We start from the raw sequence: 11,558 nt of genomic DNA, 5'->3' as shown, positions 1-11,558 counted from the left end.
CTATGTTTTCTGGTCTCTAATTATAGCATGTTTTTGTATCGAGATTCTCGATAGCAATTTGATATTTATTTGATGAAATTTATTATTATGTGATATTATTGTGGTTAATTAGAGACTAGAAATATTGCTCGTCTTTAAATATTTCTCTAGGATGAGATGTTGCTCGTCTTTAAAGGTTGATCTAGGACTAGAATGTGTCTCTCCTTTAGAGGTTGATCTAGGACCATGATGTTGCTCGTACTTAAAGTTGATCTAGAAAAAGAATTTTGCTTGTCGCTAAAGGATAATTATGACTAGGTAGTTAATCTATTTGGGATGAGAAATACCACTGCGAAAAGATAATTATGATGATGTAGTTAGTCTATTTGAGACAAGATATTCCATCGCTAAAAGATAATTATGACCAAGTAGTTAGTTTATTTGGGATGAGAAATACCGTCATAAAAAGATAATTACGATGAGGTAGTTAGTCTATTTAAGATAAGATATACCGTTCCTAAATGATAATTATGACTAGGTAGTTAGTCTATTTGGGCCGAGATATATCATCGCAAAAGGATAAGTACGACCAGGTAGTTAGTCGATTGGGACAAGATATATTGTCGCTAAAAGATAATTACAACCAGTTTTTTGTCGTCTCAAGGGGATTTTAAGGAGCGACTTATTAGACTTGCGACTTATTAGACTTGTCGCTAATGAACTTTTGCGGCGGATTTTGTTAGGATGGGACACAACCGGATTTTTCCCGTCCTTAAAGACCAATTGTGACAAGATTTGGATATTCTGGGTCCAGGTTTCTCTTCCTTCTAGGCTATTTTTCTTATAGTGCAAACAAATACAACTATATCACAAAGACTCAATGGTTTGGCCTCTACCATAAGATCAGAGAAATTATGTGGGTTTTCTAATTCATCACCACTCGCCAGTCTTTATCTGCACTTATCTTTATAGGGAAAAAATTCCTAATTTCTTGCAGATATGAAGCGGTTATTATCCTGCGAAAGGGATACAAGTAGTTTACTAGTTGAACGGGGCACCTCAAATGGGCATTATGGCACATCTTCGAGAGATATGGGAAGTTTTTGTTGATACAATTGAAGAACTCATGGATAGTACAACGGATTTGTCAAGTTTTATACCAGATTGGTCCATCATTCTTCATGAACTCATGAGGGAAGGGGGGGACAGACCAAATAACCCTGAGCTTGAAAGTGAAGGCTCGGTCAGAGCCATGATCAATGAACTAAGACAAACGGTAAAGTGGTAGTACTTCATTATTTTTTCTTGAATAAGGCTTACTCTAAGGCTTCTAATCATCGAGATAGTGGTCATTCCTAGTCATAAGATGGCTCGTGATCTTAGGCGTATTTATACACCTAAGTATCATTAGCTACATATATTTAGCTTAGTTTGGATGACTTAGTGTTGTTTATGTGAATAATCAGTGATATTTGTGTAATTGTTTGCCAATCCTCATGTTTAGGTGGTTTATAGTTTAAATGAATTAATATAAGAGTCACAATGGGCAAAGAAAGATTAAACGAGATAACTAGTTCAATTGGGCTAAGCAATACTTGTTCTTGTATGATTTTTTATGTATTTTGTGTATTTTATAATATAATACTTGTGATGAGATATTTTAGGAGTCTACTAGAGCTGTTATAGGTGATAAAGGAAGTCGCACATGAGCTACAAGTGATGATGGAATATGAGCAAGCTTGATGTGAACTAAGAGACGAAGTGTCACAACCTGAGGCTACCCCGACAATGGTGCTTACAGTCAAAAGTGACTACAAGCTAACCCATGAGCTGGTACCTACTGTGAGCACTGAGTAAACTGATAAATAAAGACATATGCGGAAACAACTAATAATGTCATAAGGTTTTAAATACTGAAAATACAACTGAGTTTGCAAGATTAAAACATCTGCAAAAAATACTGAAATCCAATTGATAAGTCTGATAAACTAACTGACTTTCTGAATGTTTAAAAATCCTCTAACTAACTGACTGTGGAGTTTATGGGAAATCCCCCCAACTAACTCTAACTAACTGTAATAAAGAGATGCTGAAATAACTAAATAAAAGATAAACTTGTCCTCGAAGGATGAGGACTCACCACTGCTGCTGCTGCTGTAACACTAAACTTATCTAAGCGCGGTCAGGAAACTGAGCATCCGAACCTATGATATAAGACATCATAGCGTAAAAAAAAGTATGCGGTCATTACTTTGAATGTATTGATATATGAGATTAGGTTAGGCTGTAATGCAAGGGTTAACTGTGCATGAACTAATGACTGACTGAATAGCATAAAATAACTGAGTATGCATGCATGAAATAGTTGAGCAAAACACATAAAAACTATAGAATCCGAGAATGCATGACCAAGCATATATTATTTCTAAGATAATCTATAAACTGAAACACTGAAATCTGATAATTGAATTACGATAAGTTGTATGATTTGGTCAAGCAAACCTAAACTAAACTCTATACTGAATACTGAACTGAGAGTGTAGGAGGTATCATCTAACCGACATGTCCTAATTTGAGCTAATCGGGGTCCAACCTATACCCCAGTTGGAAGGGTATTAGTACCGTCCCACGGGCACTAACACATGGTTGTCTGGACCCACTAAACTAGTGCTAAACTGATGGGTGACCCCTAAGAGAATGTCTGTCCTAAATTGGCGGGTGATATCTCAGAGAATTTCAGTCCTAAAATGGTGGGTGACATCTCATAATTCCATGTTGGCTTTATAGTTTTGGAACTTAGGGACTAATTCTAAGGACCCAGTCCTAGCTGGCGGGTGAGCCCCCATCCCTAGGTTTGCTTGGTGCTAAATCCTACTCCTAACTGAATGACACTGATTACTGACTGAACTAAGTTTAACTAAACAAATAACTGATCGTAGTAACTGACTGAAGGATAATGCTCATGGTATATCTGAAATCATTCTGAAGATACTAAAATTGTGTAAACAGCTAAGTATCGGGTATTCATAACTCACCAACACTGAATGGAAATAACAATGATGACATATAAAGCTTTAAAAATCATAGTAGGAAATCATTGTTCAAAATCCAATACTTAGACATTTCATCAAACACAGGAGAGTCATGAACTTAAGCATGGGAATGGGTAAATCGTATGATAATAACATAATTAGAATACTAAAACTATGAGTTAGGGATTTAATATAATATTTTTATCATTTATACGTATGAAGGCTCATTCCATCAAAACACTTGTAAACTCAACACATATATCAAAATTCATAAGAGCTTCATGGAAATAATTCATCATAAACTTGTAAAATTCATCATTTAAAATATAAAAATGGATTCTTGGACTCTATGGGTGAATAGGGCCCATGGATGAACATCACACATACCTAAAACCTTAAATCTTGAAAGCGAAACACAAATTTTTAAGCTTCCTTGAAGGTTCTTGGATTTGGGAACTTGATTTATCGGTTTGCTTGAAGAGGAGGTAATTAAATTTGATGAACTTGGGAATGATTAGGGTTTCTTTGAGAGGATAATTAGGGAAAAGGGCATATAATGCTCTAACCGACATTTTAATTTGTGTTTTTCTAAATTGGATTGAGGGTAAAAGACAAGATTGCCCCTCAGACATTTAAATTTGCAACTGGAACAAAGATTAAAGGCTCGCCGCAATGTGGTGAAGGCTCCATTGTTATACCCACCGAGACGCGCCACTATCGCGGTGAGGTTCTGGAATTGAAATCTTCACACGACCCAATCCTTATCTAAAAAATATAAAAATCTTCCGAGACATGCTCTTTATACCCCTGAACATGAATTAACTCAAAAACCTACGTCTCGGAGCCAGAAAGACCAGTTTAAAAATCCTTGAAGTTAAGTGTCCAAAAATAAGACTAGGTCCCCAAAACTTAGCTAAATTTTCAGGCTTTAAGCCTCTTATGCATACAACTAGGAGCTGAACTAAGATAAGTATAATACGGGGTATTACACGAAGCCAAACAAAATTATGCGTAGTTACACCACCCTCTATACCACACCCTTTATTCCATGGAATGGGATACACATTGTGCCTCCAAGCAGCGATGCACTTCATAACAACTTGAAATTTGCCACTGTTTTGGTTTTGCTCTAGGATCCGTAACACTCACCTTATAAAAGTGAGAGAAAGTAGACTTAAAGTCCTAATTTAAGTTAGAAACATGTGGTACTTGTACCTAATCCCCATGGGACCTATTTTGGAAGACTTTTAGGCTATATAAACTTTAAATATGTGACAAAGAAGGGTGGAACACGCCAGAGCAGTCCACAACACGAAATTAACACACACTCTAAAATCAACTAAAACTAGGTTTTCTACTTGGTTTAAGTTAGGGGCAAAGTGGTAAGTGCACCTATTTCGTTTGGGGAATATTATAGATGAATTTATGGGCTATATAAAGATTACATACCCGAAATTATAAATATCTTTGGAGTGTACACGATTTGGGGAGGAAAAGAAGACCTCAAGGAGCTCAAACTAGGGTTTTTTCTTCTTGTAATTTTCTTTCTTGTAGTTTAATTTTATGAAATCATATATGGTGATTATTTGTAAGATTATGAGTGGATAAACACCTCTTTCTAGGGTTGAGGCTACAACCCAGAGGCAGATCTAGGGTGTTAGATGAGGGTTCCCAGAAACCCAGTAACTTTTATGTGGATCTTTTATTTATATTAAAAAATTTAGTAAATATATAAGAATTATAAGTTGGGAACCCATAAATGAAGTGTGTCATTGGTCTAGTGGTAGAGAAAGAGCTTGCTAAAGCTTTGTAGGCCCCTTGGTTGTGGATTCTAATCCTGTAAGCCATTATATTTTGATATTTTATTTTGCTCAAGGAACCCACAAACTTTAAATCCTTGATTCGCCTCTGCTACAACATGATTGCTTAATTATGGTTGCAATTGGTTAGTATGTTTATTACGTAAAGTGATTGTTCTTTCATTCTTGCTTTACTATTCTAAAGAGTCATGAACTTTAGGACAAATTCAAGTCCAATTGGACATAGGAGTGATGGGACAATACAAAGAATGTAGGGAGTATGGATCATGTCTTTAATTGATTAGGTTCTAATTGTTAAAGGATTATTTGCGGTTAAGATTGGGATATACCTAAATGCCTCACTTGGTTAACAAAATAGGAAGATAACTTAGTCCATCCGAATTAGAGACTCAAATCCCTACTCAACGATATAGTTGTGAGACTAATATGGGTAGAAGACTAAGAGGGTGACCATCCCCGAGTTGTACTATCAACCTCGTAAGTCAATAATCACGATAAACACCAACATTGGCTATAAACTATAGTTATGCATGAATGTGTAGTATGTCTTAACCCTGGAATCTCTCCTTATATAGCTTACAATCCAAATTTCATACCGTTATTATTTTTGTTGTTTAGCTTATAATTACAATCCTATAACCCTATTACAAACCCACACTTATTAAATTGAAAAATGTACTTGGAATTGGTGAATAACTAACCTCAAGCTTTGGGTACGACAACTCGGCTCTCACGAAGAGTCAATTTACTACTTGTTTGACCATTTACACTTACGTGCGTTGTTGTATGCAACACTACACTATACATGCCCCCCATTCTGAAGAATCCCATACAGGATGGTTTCAAAATGACAAAAATCTCCAAGTAAGATGAAAGGAAGGATCCTTGGAAGCACATAATCAAATTCAAAAAATGATGAATAGGACCAGACTGACCCTAGGAGAGGCAGAAATGACCATGGTAAGGGAGTTAAGGGGGACCCTATTAGGAAAGGCGTTGGAGTAGTTCTCATTCCCGCTAGATAACTCTATACTCATTTAACATAGTGGCCATAAGCTTCACGAAGGCCCCTGGATAGGAGGAGAAAAACGGTGAACTTAGGCCTATGGTATACCATTCTAAATCCACCAAGTTGCCACTTCACCCAGGGATGTGATCCGTTCAAATAAGGAATAAGCGGTTTGGAACTAGGTCGCATGCAAAAACCCTCATTACAAGTGCCTCAGGGTCTCTTGATGGTCCTATGCATCCATTAGAGTAGAGAAGCACATCAAGTGTAGAAAATTGTGATGTCAGAACCGTACCATAAAAAGCTTGGAAAGCCTCTAAACCAAGGAAAGGAAGTACGATAAGTTTGGCTTACCGAGGTCGAGAAGACAAGCCAGTAGTTAAGGATCTATGAGGATAGGATCTTTTCTTTCCTTAATTTTTTTAGTTTAACAATTTTTTGGTTTTGCAGACTGAAACGAAGATGCAAGAATAAGAATGCATGGCTGCTTCAGGACGAAGAACATAAGCTAAGAAGGCCTGGAAAGACAAGTTACACTCTCTTCCATCGCATAGCTTTTTATCCTAGGTGAATTTTTCACCAACCAAGTTAATAGTTGGTATAGCCGCAGTAGGCACTATGACTATTGTGTTTATGATGTCCTATAACAGAATAATGAATGAAAAAACTAGTGTCTATTTGTGCTTATTATTTGGATACCCTCCCGGTATTGAAATAGATATATGGGGTGGATCGCAAACTATCCATCAATAGTGAGGGCCCTTGGGTTCATAATTTTTTTCTTTTCAAAGGGCCCTGAGAAGGATAGCCTAAAGGTGATCCTAAAAGAGGAACAATATTACGACTTCAGAATCCATGGAGCGAGGGATTTGAATATCCCGATATGAGCACTTAGGACTCACTTCCATGGGCGCAAGCGTCCCTATAGGACCTCTCCAAAAAATAATATTTACGGATAACACATGGGCTGATCATCTAATCATGGGGAAACCCAGTACCATGTTGCCACATGCTCATCTTGAAAGTGCCCGAACATGATGCTTAATGTAAATTAATTATTATGAGTATTTTTCAACCATCCCCTAAAGTTTTCTCCTCTGGGTAGATATGGACTATTCTGAGTGTTCATACACCAAAGGTACGTAGTAAACTATCTAGGAGATGTACAAACCTAAACGCTCAATAAATTTTAAATCAAAGGGATCCCTCATTGTTTTTTCGAGGTTCTAAAATGCCTGAGATGCCTATGGTCGAACAGGAGAGCCAACGACCCAAAAGGCTTGTGAAAATAAGAATGACCAGTAGCCAACTATGTCATCATAAGCCCAATGGTCGACACAACCATCCAGAGCCCTACCATAAGATTGGCGAACATTGTTTTTTTTAAAAGAATGACAAACCCTTATGCTAATGAGTGATCAAGGGCCTAGGGATAAACATGGTAACATTTTATAGCGTAGTACAGGAGATATGTTTTCACAAAAACAACAGTATTATTAAAAAAATAAAAGGGAAAGAGAAAATAAAAATAAAAATGAGAAATGAGGCAAGACTCCCCGTAGAAGCAAGACAAACATCTAAAATCTTCTTTTTATTATTACACTGGGATCCTTGAGTAGGAATCGAGATTACAAGGTAAAAAAGAAAAATGAACGAAATGTGTGAAAAATACATATAACATAAAAAGAGAAGAGAAGGTGGACATGATGATATTCTAGTTTCAAAGAATGGCTTGATAGACACGGGTTTTATTTATGATAGCTGCTCCAAGGTTTGAAGCCTCCTGTAGAAGGATATGTGGACAGGTCCCAGAGGATGCTCCCCGGAGTAGGATTTACCCTGACCCTCCTAATCAAGTTAGATCAGAACTTGATGAGGGCATCCAGGAGCCAAAGTGCCTCCTCAACCAACAGGATAGAAGAATAGGTGCAACTTCCTAGAAGGATAAGAGGAGGGATGAATGGGGGATCCATCATCCATTATCATCAACTTAGACCCCAACATATCCCAAAGTAGTAACCAAACTAATCACCATGCTAGGTATTCCGGGTTAAAGGAATTATAAACATGGTTGGCTATACGAGAATTACAAACTATGCTGCACGATTTTGGGAAGAGCCCTATTAAGGTCTCCTTAAGGCAAAGAAAGTTGTTTTGAGAAGAAAGATGTGGCTAGGTTTGGATCGGTAGGAATTGCTTCCTTTTATAAAAAGAATAATGGAAGCTGAAAAGGTGCGGATGCAGCCGATACCTACTAAGTAGATGGTTGAAATGCTATGTAGAGACCAAAGTGACCTATTCAACTCTTCGCTTTCCTAGGCAGGGCAGCCTCAAAATTGGTGAATTATTCAGGGAGGAATGTAATAACAAAATTTATGAAAAACACTTTCCAAGGTGATAAGCCTAAGGCAATAAAAAAGGAACCAAAATATATTTATTTACAACAAGCATATACAAATAGGTCCTACAAACTTGTGGTTTCCTTAACAATATGATAGGACTTCCTTTTAGAAGGGTTTTTTGACCGCTATCTGACCTTTTGTCGATGAAATACATAACCAGGTTTGGGACTTGGTAATCACTCCTTCTAGGTATAAGTTACATTTCTTCACACTGATAAGAATGTAGGCGTGGCTAAATTGGGTATCCCTCACTCTGATAGGGCCAACCTTTTCCATTGTCATCTTTCCTTATAAAAAGGCATTAACCCATTTTTTTAAATAGCAAATCTCAGCTAAAGTTCCATCTGACTGGCGAGATAAAAGAGCTCTCATTATGGTAAGGACATAGGCAAGAGGAATGAATCTATTATTGAAGTTCTTCCTGCACTTGCAGAAGGAGCTCAATCTAATCAGAATTAGTAGATATACTTTGGCAGAAAAAGTACACTTTATCTTCCCGTAGATTGGCTTTGTTTGGTGTCAATCCTTTTCAAACTAGATCATGAGAAACTTAGCCATAAGCATCTTGTACTCAGACGTTTGATGATTTGATGAACCAAGGCCTCTAGAAGGGGGGTCAAACCCCAAGGTTGGCTAGAGAATCCTCTAGACCGACGAGTTTAGATATTCATTTCTTTTTTCTCCATAAAACATTGAGGGGTTACAGTCATGGTAATACTGGCCTGGGGAAATGAAAAGATGATACATCAGTATAGGAAAGAGAAGAGTCAGGGAGAATTTGGGTCAAAGAAAACTCACCATCGAGGCATAGTGAGTCGCATTATTTATCAAACATTCAAACGTGGCCTTTTCAACCCTCTAATGGTCCTTTGAAGACATCAGGATGCCAAAATAGTCTGCCACTTCGGCCAATCTCAAAATAGGGCTTAGCTCCTACATAATGATTGGAAAGTCGTGCAACGACATTAGGGTGTAGGACCAGGTTCAACCCCAGTTTTTACTAAAGAAGGAAATTCTTTGGGTGGTAAAGATGTTGGAGCATGGACGTCTGAAGAAGGAACAATTTATGAAGATTGGAGAAGCATCACCCAGATAGGAGAATGAAACGCGAAGGAAGAAACTTTTCTCATCCTGACAAAAGTATGGCATGTGCAAGGGCAAACCCCTTTTATTCTATCATTAATAACTTGGTTCTTACAGACTCAAAGAGACTACAACATTTTTTTGAGATATAAAAATAACATCATGACAATTCTCTTAGCCTTAGCGAACCCACTGGTATCCACAGTGACTCTAAAGTCATCAGGTAGAGGGTTGAGGTTCATATAATCTTGAAGGCAGCCATCATTAACCTGACTTAAAAGATCGAGATCTACTGACGAAGATGAAAACAACCTTGAATTTGTCTTTATCCCTTCAAGATGAAGTAGTTAAAATCTCATAAAACATGGAGACAACAAGAAAAGTACATGAGAAGATTAAAATCAACCTTGGTTTTTGTGTTTCACTTACCAATAAATTCAATTCGACAGTGAATCAAGTTCAATCCTTTGTATTAGTAGACTCGAGTATGTGAGCTACTCAATGATGAAGGGTGTCAGTTTGCTTATTAAGGCCGTCTTTCAAAGAGAGTTTCCACCGAGGATCTATAAGAAACAAAGAAAGTAAAGTGTGAGAAGAAAAATGATAAAATGAGACTTAGAAGAGGTGAATTAATAAAACCATTTACAATCCTATTCCAAGAAAAAGGTGGCGATCCCCACAAATCTTTTCTAGAGGGGAAACAAAGGAATAATCAGTGGATCATCAATTATAGAGATCATTTAGACCATTCACAATCGTTTTTCTTCCCCGATGATTGAGCTTGATTAAACCACCACACAAGAAACACGGAGAGTTAAATAACTTAAAATGAGTTAAGAGAGAAGCTAACACCTTATATATCATGTAGGACGTGAAGGCAAGCCACGATAAACCACACCCTAAGGTTTGTTAGCCTAGAGACAACTGGAAAGTGTTATAAAATGAGGAAATCACCTCATCAATCGGTTCTTCCTAACCAACATTAAAGGGTACCTGTAAAAAAAGAGGCTATGTTATCATTTACATGAATCTCCCTTGCAGCCCAACAATAATCATTAAGAATGGTAGGATAATAACAACTCTTACAAGAGAGCCCAACTTATGAATTATCACCAATTACTCTTTGCATTCTGCTCAATAAATCTTTTAGAAGACTAAAACTGACTGGAACTATGTCGCCAACATTAATGTTGCAATCGGAGATGTTTAGTTTATTCTTACCCTTAGGCAAATTCGATATGAGGGGAAAGTCCTTTCTTTTATCCATAAGAGGGAAAGGTTTTGGGGTAAGGATATAAAGATTTGATCTACTATAGAAGATAATAGTGGAAAATTCCAAATTTGAGATTTAGATAAGGAACTTATGAATGGGTAAGTCCAGATAAAATGACATTTAGGGAATTAGAGACTACATTAGAATGGAATGCATAGGGGTAGATTCTGAAAAGTAATGAAGACCCAATCATCAACAAACACATGGAGAGAAAGGAGTCAACGGGAAGCAATTTCACGAGTATGAGTTATTTCCATTTTCTCCTCCTTCAACAACAAACTACCATACTCACACAATGGAAGGTCTATCTGTATGAGGTAAAAATTGGATTAGGGTATTTTAAACCAATTGGGCTATGTACAAATGAGGCCAGTCCATGATGCTACCATCTCAAGAATAATCTCAACATATTTGAAGCTTACACCCGTGCATAGTATGAAGGTGTTTGAGACTAGCCTAAGATAATGACCGGTTACTAACAAACAAACTAAATGATAATTCCTCAGGGATTATAAGGAGCGCCAGTTGCCATCGATAGAACCGCGTCTAACATATGCTATGTCTCAAGATAAGTGGTGATTTCGAATTGACTGAAAGGCATCCTCTGTACCTTTTAAACAGTAACCCCTTCCTCATTGTAGAGGATTTGACTTTTTCTTATCCTATCCTCTTAAGCAATAGAATATCTTAGCTTGGTCTTGTCACGGCCCAAAACACCAACTCATGATGACAGTATCGCGACCCAACCTTAATAAGTAAGCCAAAATAGAAAAGAAATAAAAATAAGTAAATATAGGTTAAGTAAGTCTTCTAGAGTGAAGTAAGGCCAATACAAGTACAGTTATAGCGGAAGTACAAAAGAAATATCATAAATCCCAAAATTTGATGACATAAGTTTAGAGCATTTAAATAACCATCTGAATACTGAATTAATAATCTCTCTCTAAGTCAAAAGTAAAG

General features: G+C 37.0%; 1 long non-coding RNA gene across 1 annotated transcript; it reads right to left on the bottom strand.

The window, feature by feature from the left end:
• Window positions 1-9,395: 9,395 nt before the first annotated feature.
• Window positions 9,396-11,332, bottom strand: LOC124889412. The gene is made up of 2 exons (XR_007048378.1): window positions 10,178-11,332; window positions 9,396-9,888 (listed from the first exon to the last, which is right to left on the bottom strand). It is a non-coding gene; the product is annotated as an uncharacterized LOC124889412 (long non-coding RNA).
• Window positions 11,333-11,558: the final 226 nt, after the last annotated feature.

This window comes from Capsicum annuum, chromosome 12 (genome assembly GCF_002878395.1).
Source record: "Capsicum annuum cultivar UCD-10X-F1 chromosome 12, UCD10Xv1.1, whole genome shotgun sequence".
NCBI classification, from domain to species: Eukaryota; Viridiplantae; Streptophyta; class Magnoliopsida; order Solanales; family Solanaceae; genus Capsicum; species Capsicum annuum.
The sequence above is the reverse complement of the archived record's forward strand: the minus strand, read 5'-3'. Positions and strand labels throughout refer to the sequence as shown.